We start from the raw sequence: 12,429 nt of genomic DNA, 5'->3' as shown, positions 1-12,429 counted from the left end.
AAGTGCTGAAAAAAATAAAAAATACGCTTGTTGCGTTGATGAGCCTTGTTGGCTGTATTTGCCACTTTGGGCTCACATGAGGATTTTACTTGCGTGTATGCAAATACATCCTAAAGAGCTAGTTCAAAATACGATCGTTTTTGAAATCATATTTCGAAATAAATGTTAACGTCAACGTAAAGTATATTTAAAGAAAACGAATGCTAATATCTGCCAAAATCGAATAAATTAGATATTTTTGAGCAAACCTCGTTGGGTTTAGAATATCAAATATAGAACGCCGTCAAGATTAGTGGAAGAAAATATTAAATACCTGTAAAAAGGAGAATGCCTGACCATTTTGTAAACGGAATCGAAATAATTTTAATACAATATATAATGCAATAATCGCGCGAATCGTTCAGGTTCGTTAAAGGGCGTTTCTTACTGGAGTTCTTTCGTTTTTGCTGCCTAATTTGTTTTTGTAGTGGAGACGTCGGACAAGTTTTTGATTTTACATTTTTCGCACATTTTTTAGTATGACACTCTATATAGTGTGAATGTTATACACTCATTTTTTAATATAACAATATTTTTCTTTGTGACATAGTCTTTGGTTTTTCGCCTTCATTCTTCGGTTGATCGAACGGTCTGATTTTTGGTTGGTATCGATTTGTTGTTTTTGATTTTTCCATGATCTTTTTATCCTCAGCTTGCGCAATTGATGTTTGTTGGGGTCACCTCCCCAACGGTTAGTTTTCTGACTCCATCTCGAAAGACGCTATTCGTATGTCCGCGGGCAATTAAAAACTGGTATTTCAAACTAATATTGCCTGAGGAATAAGTTGTTTTTCGCTGTCGCGCTTTATTGAGAAAGGTTAAAAAATCAACCTAACATCGAAATGTTCCATAAATATACAAGTCTCGGTTCTTTAAAACGGAGTTGGGGCAACGGAGGCACAATTACCCAAAAGACATTGTAAATTTGACACCAAAAGTAAAAATGAAAGTTGGAGAAAAATACTGAAAAATATAAACGTTAAAAATTTTATGATGATCGTCATCGTATTTCCGAATTGTTTTGATTTGAAAATTAGTTTTTTTTTTTCATTATTATTAGTATTTTAAGTATTAAACAAATGTTTATGATTATATATCTATACACGTGTGATATATATACTGAAATTTAATAGGACAGAAAAGTGAAATGAAAAACAGGGAACAAGGAAAAGTGGAAAAAAGGTTTTAGAAAAGTTCGGCGTATTATTGTTCTAAATTAGATATTGACAGCCAAAACAATTATTTCAATTCAACATATTCCATCACACCTTAACCTCATAGTAGCCTACGTGAGTAATGGCTTAGTCAGCCTTAAACCTTGTTTGTTAAAAGCGCGTTGATAAATTTATCAATCATTTGCAATTAAACATTCATTCTCGTTGCACAGTCAAATAAACATTATTTCAATTGATTTCATAATAATTGGAAGCCAAATTTTAATACTCCAGAGGGAAATAGAAAGATATTACCTTAAGAATAGAAGTATGAAGCATGTCCCAATGAGATGAAAAATCTGCAACTGATAAAATAAATCAAAATTATGAACATAAAAATATCGCTCGATTGTTCGTTTATTCCGTCTGTTGTCGCGTTAATATTTTAAAGAGCGCGCGTTTTCCATTTTGAATAGATTCCATTTGCATGTCCGGGAAGGCTTTGTTATTAAAAACATTTTTGCCTCCATGACTGCTAGTACCTCTTTCCATAGTAGGAACAGGGGAGAAATCTTATACCGTCTTTCTTTGAAAGTTCGTTGGTTTGCTGTTGATTTTTCATGCCATCATATTGATTGGTTTTTCATTGATTTTTCACCGTCATCTTTTTTTTTTTTGAACAGTTAGTTTCGTGTTTCCGTCATCCATGGTATTTATTCATTGTTTTACCATTTCATATATAGCTCACGAGTTAACCAGGAATATTTTCGATTTTTGCTTTTAACTCGTTCCTCTGTAGACGTTGTAACGTAGCAGATCACCGTTTGCGCAAATCTGTCTCCTCACGTGAAGAAGATTGCTAATCTCTGCCGGGCAGTCGCCAGTTTTAGGCTATAAGGATATTATACAACAGCAACAGCAAGTGTTGGTATATCTTTGTTGTAGATTTATTAATATAGATATTGCACACACTTTTATACACTTTGTGAACGGTAAATTCTGCCCTACGAGATAATTTGATGTGGATACGTTAATAAAATGTTCTAAAAGAATTAAGTCTACTATTCCTGTTAAATGAAACTTAAAAAATATAATTTTTTGTGGCGTTTTCATTAAGAATGCGCCCGCAGAGTCGAGCTTATTGGAAGCGATTTTTGTTAGCGTGTGTGTAGTAATCTGGATATCCAGTACTCATTCGTTTTTGCTTATGACCTTATTAGCAATCAGTCGATCGCGGACTAAAGCAAGTTGGCCACCTTTTTTGAAATATTAATGTTTTCTGTGTCAAGGCTCTATTTCCAGTCAAATATGACGTTGTCAGACGTTGATGTCGCCACCTCATCTGTTTAGTTAATTAATTTATCAACGCTTGATGTTATCTATGACTCTATAGTGACCGAAAACTGATGACATTACTAGATACCCCTTCTCCGATCAAGTAAAAAGAGAAATACGCTCTATGGCTTTCACCGTGGCACTTTAATGGTATAAATTGAACCGTGGCACGGAAAGTGTTAATTAAAGTTAACACTATTCGCACTATTAGGAGGAGTAATGCTACCCAAAAATGAGTAACCAAGAGAGCCCAAAGATATAGTTGTCTGAAGGAAAAAAAGTAAGATAGTATCGTACGCAGAGTAATACAGGAGTCCGACCAAGAGTAAGATTACGGCATGGATTAGTTCTTTATGATAATACTAAATTATTAGTTTTATAATTTGATTTTAATTCTAGAGTCGGATCCATTGAAACAGTGGCGCAAGTTTTTTTGTTGAAGAGTAAGTCTGGGAATTTCAGGGAAAACACTTTAACCGTTAACCGGGTTAAATTAATCGGTTAACCGCCGCGTGACGTTTGACGTAATAATTTATAATTTCAGCTCGTTACGTCGCAATGCTTATAAAGCAATTTTGCGTGTTCCCATCCCGGTATCGCTCAAAATTTATCACGAATCGAGATAGCTTCATGATTGCTCTGCTGCAAAAGATAGGCAGCATGGTTCGGGCGTGTGGAAATATTTTAGAAAACTTGATTCCGTTGTTAAACGTCATTTAAGTGACAAATTATCAGTGTTCGATGTGCAAATTCTATTTCGAGATATATATCATAAAGAAAAACGACATCAACTGCGCACTTGTTGTATGACATTGAATATTCGATTTTGCAATGAAATCGTGAACAATATATTTCGAAATCGACCGAAAACTGATTCTGAATTTATCATTGTCAAATTTTATTAATCAGCAATCTTGGTACTTCCATCATTTTTCACATTTATTGAATCCTTACCCACACAGTTAGTAATATTCCTTTGAATTAAACGCCACAAGAAATAAATTTGCAATGACGTAATCATATTCGAAGAAGTTTCACGGTATAAAGATGATTTGTACCTGAGATGTCGGGTAACGGTTAAAATAAATCGTAACCGTTAACTATCTGAAATCTGTTAACCATTCCCAGCTCTAATGAAGAGAAAAAACAGATACCATGCTGAAGTAAGACTTTACCAACACCGCAAAAGAGAAGGTACCGTTTATTTAATACAATGATACGAGTTTATTTTATACATTTTTTTTTATCGCAGGCCACTTAGAAAAAAAGCCATAAAAGGCACCATGAAAAAAGACCACAACAGTATAGACCTGTGATAGTTCTATTGAAACACGTATTCCATGGCCCCGTCTTTGCCGAGATTGTTTAGATTAGAACAAGCGAGCCGGTGATAACAATTGAACATACCGTTTTCCAATTTCCTCTTCTGTGTATGTGTATTTTAGTATTGGTATCACTTTTAAGTCTTACATTCACGATGAAACCCTGTAATTTGTTAAATATGTGTTACGAATTACGATGTTATCGCGTATCATATTCGGCAATATCTGTGTCTGAACATCCGCGAACCCAATATTTTTTAAACACTCTTTACCCAGAAAGTTAACAATAGCCAAATATCGTGAAACATCAGGGATCAACATTTCGACTTAACCGATGAAAATTTACAGAACAAAAAAAATTTCGCGAGCCGGGCAACCCAACTGTGGTAGACCGAGGTCCGAATACGGACCTTCCGAGTAGTCGATTTTGACGCACCTCATTATTTATTTTAGATCATTAGCCCTACTTTGGATATGTGAAGATTTCGTTTTATTTTTTAGTTTTAACTATTATTTTATAATGTGCTCATATTTTGCACCTGACTATACATAAGAAGATAAGAACTTTACCACCGTGAAAGTGCGCGTTTAAGGATGTCGAAATATAATTTGCGGAAAGACCGGACCCCATTAATCTTGAAGTTTTGTTTACGGATCTTTGATAAAAATGGTTAAGAAGCCATGATAGTTCATTCTCCGCATAATGAATTTGATCTTGCTACATACACGAGACACCCCACGCACAGTACTTCTTTGTGAACTATTTTAACTTAATAAAATATTACAAGTAAATATACACGAGACACCCCACGTACAGTACTTCTTTGTGAACTATTTTAACTTAATAAAATATTACAAGTAAATATACACGAGACACCCCACGTACAGTACTTCTTTGTGAACTATTTTAACTTAATAAAATATTACAAGCAAATATTTAGCGACGTATGAAAGAAAACCCAAAATCTAAATCAATTACCTATCCATTGAAGATATTCTCTTTTTGTTGCGAAGCTAAAGATTTATTAACATGTTTTACGAGCTCTTTACTTCGAAGATGTTTTCAAGTAGAAATTCATTTTTAACGTGAGTTTTTATAACTAAGATAATAATAATTCCTTTTTTTTCTGTTTACGATATGTGAATATGAATCATATCTTTCCGAAAATAAAAGAAACGTTTGAAGGCGAATCTGCCATAATATTGAATGAAATTATTATTCGCCCAAGTGTATCACCATTATCGTTGACCTGATTCACATGACATTTTTTTCTTTTAACGGTATTTGTGATATATATGTGTTTTAGTTTTAGATTATAGTTAATATTGTTATTATGATTAGTCATACCTGTGAAATATCGACGCATGAAATCCAAATTGGGCTAAGTCCATTTTTCTAGTTTTGAGAAAAACGCAAAAAACGTTTTTTTTTTGTTTCTTTTTTTTATTTCTCTAATATCTTACATCGAGGATGTCTAGTTTTTATGGTCCACCAAAGTTACAATGAAGGCCATATTTAGATGGTATAAAAAAATTTGTGCTCCGCCCCAATTTTTTTGGGGTTTTTTTTTTTGGACTTAACCCTTTTTGGCTCTCAATTTTCTGGACCAGAAACAATTTTATTGGACTTAGGGCCCCTTTATTATGTTATTATAGAGGCTGGTATGGACTTAGCGCTTTGTATTATATTTTTTGAGAGGAGCTATGTCCAAAAAACGGACTTAGCCCCAACTTACAATGCAGTTATCCAGAGCTAAGTCCACTATAGTAGACACAGCTCTGTTTAGTTCTCAAATGCCCTAAAAAAAGCAGGGTTATGTCCATAGCTGTCTTGAGATCTAGAGCACCTAGAGATAAGGCAAATAGACCAAAATGTGGAGCTAAGTCCAGAAAAATCAGCAATTGAAAAATGTCATTTTTTGGAAAAGTGGACTTAGCACTGTTTGGTTTTGAGGTGTCGATATGTCCGGAGCGATTATCATTAAAACCTAACTTGTTAAGGCAAATAAGCTCAGTGCACGAAATGCGATTATGAAAATATGGAAAAATGTTTCCAAGAATTGATAGTCTCCAAACTGGAAGAAGACGAAACTCTTCACTGAAATCAGTTAATGAACCTCCCTTAGAAAAAAGTCATTGATAACATCATTCCCTGAACCTTTTAACTTGAGCATAACGTTGCGAAAATAAACGATCAAAAAGTAAATAAATGTACACGGAGAAAAGTTCATCAATGGTACCAGTCCCAGTTCATGATTAGTATTTTTACATGCGCAGATATTTCATCGTTATCACGAGGCGGATGTGACAAAAATACGCGCTGATGATAATGGCGAACTCGCTCGAACGTAGGGCCGGTATCAGATAGAATTAGATGCGAACGCTTTATATTTGACGGCTGTTGGGGAAAAGCTCTCAACAGGGTTGCCTGTAAGATGAAAAACAGACGGTGATAATCGTTTAAAAAATTTAAGACGGACCCCAATATTCCAAAATCTTGCTCTTGGTTCGGCTGAGTTAGTTATTCACAAAACATTGAGATTCCACAGGCTCAATGGTTCAGAAAAAAGAATTGGTATGTGCCTGTGGTGTGTGGAATAAAATTACCAAAGCAGAGCAGGTGAATTCATTTCCAAAATCGTGGCGACTAAATTTATTTAATTGTTGCATACTTTCAACGCAAATAATGATAAACGCAATTCAAAAAGGTAAACTTTTCGGCATTATCGAGTGTTCAATTACCCTACCATCTTAATCACAATATTATTATAAATTTATACACATATTATAAAACCTTTTATATTTATATTAATTAACTTTTCTTTTTCTTTTTTCAGAAACTCCTCGTATGGAAAGTGTTGGAAAATGTCGCCGCCAACTAACGGACCATAACATACTGTGATGGTAAATATATACAATTAGGGTTGCCACTTCTGGATACATTTTTTTTCGAATCGAATCTCGAATCAAAACTTTTCGAATCGAATCTTTCCGAATCTGATTCCATTAAGCTTTTTTTTTTTTATTACATGCGTATGTTTGGCCAAACTCACAAAAAAGCTCAAATCTAGAAGAAAAAAATTTGAAAATGGAATAGGCTATAGCAAGGGTGATGAGGGTTTTTCAGTGAATAAGCCACACTTATTTTCATCATGATAAAAAAGATGTAGGTCATAGATATCACTAATAAATGCATTGATGAAAAACTTGCTGTTGCAACTTATCTGCGAGTCTTACAATACTGAGTTATTGTGTTATACTTGTATCAGGGCTGAGGCAATTTGATGGAATTCATATGAGAAAATAAGCAGGGAACAGTTGTACTGTTATGTCGTAAACACAGTAACAGCACTGCTTTCCCTTGTCCCACACCAGTATATGTGACCGTGGTATTTCCCTTCTTGTTATATTGAATTAGGGACGGCCTTATTACCGATTCTTTATCTTCAAAATCTTAGTACAATATTTTATATTTATGCTAGCAGCATAGAGTAATACGACAAAAACTTTCTAATTGCATCTGAATTACTATAAATGGGAAATGCTTACAAGAATATGATTGAAGACGATAAAATTAACCACGATTAAATTAAATTAATTTCGATAAAAACAATCGTTCATCCGACTACGATTGCGAACAAAAATTTCCATAAATATTAGAGACAGTATTATTTGTGGCAAACAGCGTTATTGGCTAACTCGGGCTTCATTATTAAGGTGGACTACGTTTAATTTCGTAATTCAGAAAGTCCAAATGTGCATAATGGACGCCGCGCTGACGAGCGATAATTGGTTGACGCTTTATCTCGATCAAACATGGTCGCTGGGGCTAAAGTAAGACGACATTCGCACCGTATGCTCGGTCTGGTATGAAATCTGCCACGTGTTGATGTAAAACAGTGCACAAGTTGCCATTCCTCAAGTATTATTTACTCCCACCTGTCCGTTATGACATTTGCTCGAAATAATCCGAAATGTTTTATCCGCTTGTATCGCGCTAACAAAATTAAAAGTAAATACTATTTTTTTTGGTAACAGCTGAAAAAAGACGTGTATGTACTATTACATTATGTCCCCCTGATTTCGTTTACCGCCACTCGAGTGGAAGCCTGACAAACGCAAACAAAATAAAAATATATTTTAGGATGAGATACATGATTGTAAATTAACATTGCCGGCCGATGAACTCATTCAGCAATAGTTCTCTTCAAATGTACGCGAAATATTGCTCTCAGAACAAAGTTTAAATTAAATTTCAATCAAAATTAAACATTATCTAGACGTCGGTAGCCGATTCTTTATCCAATCATGCCAGGGCGTACAATAACTTAGTGGCAGCGCAGGTGTGCTGTTGAAAATTTTCATCAAAATTGTCACGAATTTTCAGGTATACGATCCATTTGAATTCGCGCATAATGGGAACTTCGGCTATTTAGTGGAAAACTGAACTCGCAGTTTGCTGGTAATTACGCCACACATCATCTCGAGTGATGCGTAAAAGAGTGTGTTGTGTCGAACTTGAAACAAATGACGGCAGACAAGTAAAAAAGTCAATCACGAAAAATTCATTTTCATTTATTTACGTCCCGTAATTTGTTGCTATTTGGAGTGCCGCATAAACGCATTCGGCAGTTTAAACGCCACCGAAAACAACGATTAACAAATATTCAATGTTTTTCTTTCGGTCCCGTAATTTGGTGGTATTTGGAGTGCTGCATAAACGCATTCGGTAGTTTTAACACCGCCGAAAACAACGATTAACACACGTTCAATGTTTTTTTTTCGGTCCCGTAATTTGGCGTTATTTGGAGCGCCGCATAAACACACTCTGGCAGATTTAAAGCCGCCGAAAACGACGATTTAACAAACGTTCAATGTTTTTTTTTCGCTAAATCGCTCTCTTTTTCCGAATCGCGTAAATCTGATTCGAATCGATTCGGAAAAGATGCGATTCGAATCGATCCGATTCGTAGATCCGAAAGTGGCATCCCTATATACAATACGAGCATTTGTTGCTGCGACCCATCTCGTTGATGACTCATTTGAAGTGAACAGATTCCCTGGAAACTACCCAATCAAATTGGATTCGTAGTGTACCAAACCGCGAAGTTACGCATGCTAGAACTGAAATGTGATTTTTCTGACAAATACTTTGATCGTTCTGATTATCAATATCTTTTTATGGATACCGATAGTGCTTTGTAGCCATTTCCAATAAAAATGTAGGAAATTTAGTAAAACCAGAAATGGCAGAACAATTTTACGATAATTATCATAAATGGTTCCCCTCTAAATCATGTGAAACTCATAGTAACTAGTTCATTTTTAATAAAACCAACATATTACCATTTGACGATACACGTGAATGTTGTTCGTTGGTCTTTGTGCCAAAACATATTTTCGTCAAGGTGATAACACCTTCAATTCGCCGCTGAAGGTTTTCAAAATATTTATCAGAATATAACGTTTGACAAAATGCTAAATGTTTTCTTCTCTAAAAATTCAACTGACAGGTTTAACGTTGGTTTAACGATAACTTTAAACTATATAAAACAAAATGTACACTTATAAGCAATACCGAAATGCGATGCCTCACTTTACGCGAAAAGAAGAGTTCATAGCGATGGAATTTCTACTAGCCCTTTTTTAATTCAGTTACACCATGTTTTTTAAATTCAATGAGGTGTTCATTAAAAAGTGTGGGCTATATCAGATGTTATATCTTTGCGGTCTATTTTTTCAATTTGTTTCTACTTTGCATTCCAGTTACGTTTTTTTCACCTTAAACCGGTTGATACATATTTCCTCAAACTACACTTTATATTTACTTTTCAATTTACTTTTCATTATGTTCTCATTTCATTCACGTGCTTTTATTTTAACCCCTGTTCTGTTATTTTTACAGTCCGTATAATAATCTTTTATATTTTAAAACCAATTAAAAAATTGAACTACAACAAACCACAAATTCCTACCTACACGTAAGCTAAATGTTTTATTTCCTACAGGCGAGTGGACAGATGAATTCGAGGCGATCCCGACTCTTGAAAGATTTCTGATGCGGGACCATTTGTGTCCGTTCCATTTGCTGAGTTGAGGAATATGGGGGAAGCGAAAGAATCCCAGTGATGCACGCCATACAAAAATTCATCATGTACATCGTGGCGTGCAAACCGTAGTATTTGGATTGCATTGTCCCGCTGATATGTTGGTTTGAAATGTACATAAATCTCCGGGATGAACGTTTATAATATCTTCAATCTGAATCTTTTTTTTTTTTCAATTTTACTGTTCCTATACTCTTCCATATGTGTTGTAACTCTGTGTGGTGATGTGTTTTCTACTGTCAATAAATATACTAGAATCATTTACAAACCCGTATTACATTTTCTTCATAAGCGTCGGAATAATCAGTTAATAAAGCAATAAGTTTCAACGAACTGTCTTTCCGTTCATAATAAGGCACTAAACCATTTAAAAAAAACTATTGTGCAGAATTACCTCTTGCAGTTCGTTTCATTAACAATATATCTATTTTGTCGCGCCAGATCAAATTATTTAGACCATCCGTCATATCAAACTAAAACCTGACACACGTTGCACAAACACGGGGCCTGGAAAGAATTTGAATTTCATAGAAAGACTCTTCTATTCGAAGAAGGCAATTAAATCAAGCATTGGATAAAGAACCACGCGAAAAATTTTTGGTGTTTCCTCGTCACAATTTTCAGAGTGGTGCAGGGAGATTGCAGGTTACAATCCGAAAAATAAAAATGAATGATTGGTTTTTCCGGTAATATTCAATTAAATATCTAACATGAACAAAATAAATACACTGAACAACTAGTCCATATCACCAGTCTAACAGGGGTCGGGAACCTTTTTAGTCAAGAGAGCCATGAAAGGTACATATTTTTAATTGCATTTCCGTGCGAGCCATACACCACTTTTAATCACCTTATTATGTCTTAAATTTTTACTCAAAAGTTAATTGTTTTAACACACACAATGTCATTATACAATGATTGTGACTCTTTGTGCTGCATGTTGTCGCCGAGGGCCTTGAACGACTGCTCACATGCAGCAAAAGTTGAGAAATCCACGATACTCATCACTTTTCTTTCTTTTGGGCATCTCCGTAGCGCGTTAAAATTAGCTTTGCTAGTTCAATCTAAATATTACAAATAAACAGTACAAGCGGACAGAATACTTTTACTCCTTTATTGCTCCGCGGCTCTATTGCTCCGTGACATCACAAAATATGTTCCAGAATCCCCTGGTTTTGTCACAATGCCTGTCTGGCAATTTTCTCGCATAATATAGACATGCGCTGAGCACTCGTTCCCAATTGGCAAATTTGGCTATAAAAGATAAAGCTGGTAACAAGAGTAAGCTTAGCTTCAGAATTTTGAATTATTCTGAGAGCCATATGCCGTCCCCAAAAGAGCCATATATGGCTCGCGAGCCATGGGTTCCCGACCTCTGGTCTAATACCAAGTCGAAGAGCTCGAACCGACAAAAATGTAAATGACACATTAATTTTAATAAACGGCATTTCCAAGCCAACATTGCAATGTAAATATCTGTAAATTCATGTTATATGTTTGACTTGATTTTTTAAAGCTAATATGCTTATGAAAGTAAATAAACGGTAACGTTTTATTATTTGATGACGTCATGAGCACGTTTAAAAATCGGTAAATCCCCTTTTAACACTGATTGGCTGGTAGAAAACATTTGAAGGTGATTCCCCTAAAGCGGAACCGTTTATGGGCCCAAACAGCATTTTATTACAGCAATACCTACCGGTATGTGTGAGTGATAGAACCATATCTTGAACCATAAACCTGTAAAATGGTACAATAAATTAACGATTCCCACATTGAAACCGGAATAGAAACCGGCGAGTTTGCTTTTTGGAGTCATTTTATTGACTTTCTGTTGCAGGAAAAAATATTAATTTCTGTGGAATCCCATGAAAAAATGTTAAGTTTGGCAGCTCAGTTTCTTTATGCATGTAGACTATATGTCTGTATGTTAGGTCACTGGTCAGAAAGTTATGTTCTGTTGTTTGTCATTGAAAGATATCACTACTAACAGACTAATGCTTATTTATTCTTGTGATCGAGTTTATTAAAATAGCAGTGTGTTTTATGTTGTGTTGTATCTCTATTTGTAGATGTTGTTTTGTTGTACAAACTACTTTGTACAAACAGTTTTGTATACTCCACCCTTACCTCTGTTACCACACCCACCCACCCTCCTTGCAAGGACTATATTATACATATTTGATTTCCCTTATTATGATTTATACATATCAAAAGGGGTGTATGCATATTAGTGTTTTAGGCCATTATGGCCTTGTGCATACATCCCGTCTTCAGTATTTATAATTACTAATTCTTTTATATTGCTTTTACGAGACGAATAAACAAACATACAAACCCAAACATACAAACCCCAACGCTGACAGAAATCATCAGAAATTGCTACTAGTGCTTTTCAGCTTTTCCTTGGTTAGGTCGAGGTCAACTGTTTGTCAAGAGACAGCTACATAGACTATATACATATTCGGATTT

The 12,429-nt window shown here is 35.0% G+C and overlaps 1 long non-coding RNA gene across 1 annotated transcript; it reads left to right on the top strand.

Moving 5' to 3' along the window:
- Positions 1-3,372: 3,372 nt before the first annotated feature.
- Positions 3,373-10,122, top strand: LOC144428259 (uncharacterized). Its single transcript, XR_013478223.1, has 3 exons — positions 3,373-3,722; positions 6,688-6,754; positions 9,859-10,122. It is a non-coding gene; the product is annotated as an uncharacterized LOC144428259 (long non-coding RNA).
- The last annotated feature ends 2,307 nt before the right edge of the window (positions 10,123-12,429 follow it).

Source organism: Styela clava, chromosome 10, assembly GCF_964204865.1.
Source record: "Styela clava chromosome 10, kaStyClav1.hap1.2, whole genome shotgun sequence".
NCBI lineage: Eukaryota > Metazoa > Chordata > Ascidiacea > Stolidobranchia > Styelidae > Styela > Styela clava.
The sequence above is the reverse complement of the archived record's forward strand: the minus strand, read 5'-3'. Positions and strand labels throughout refer to the sequence as shown.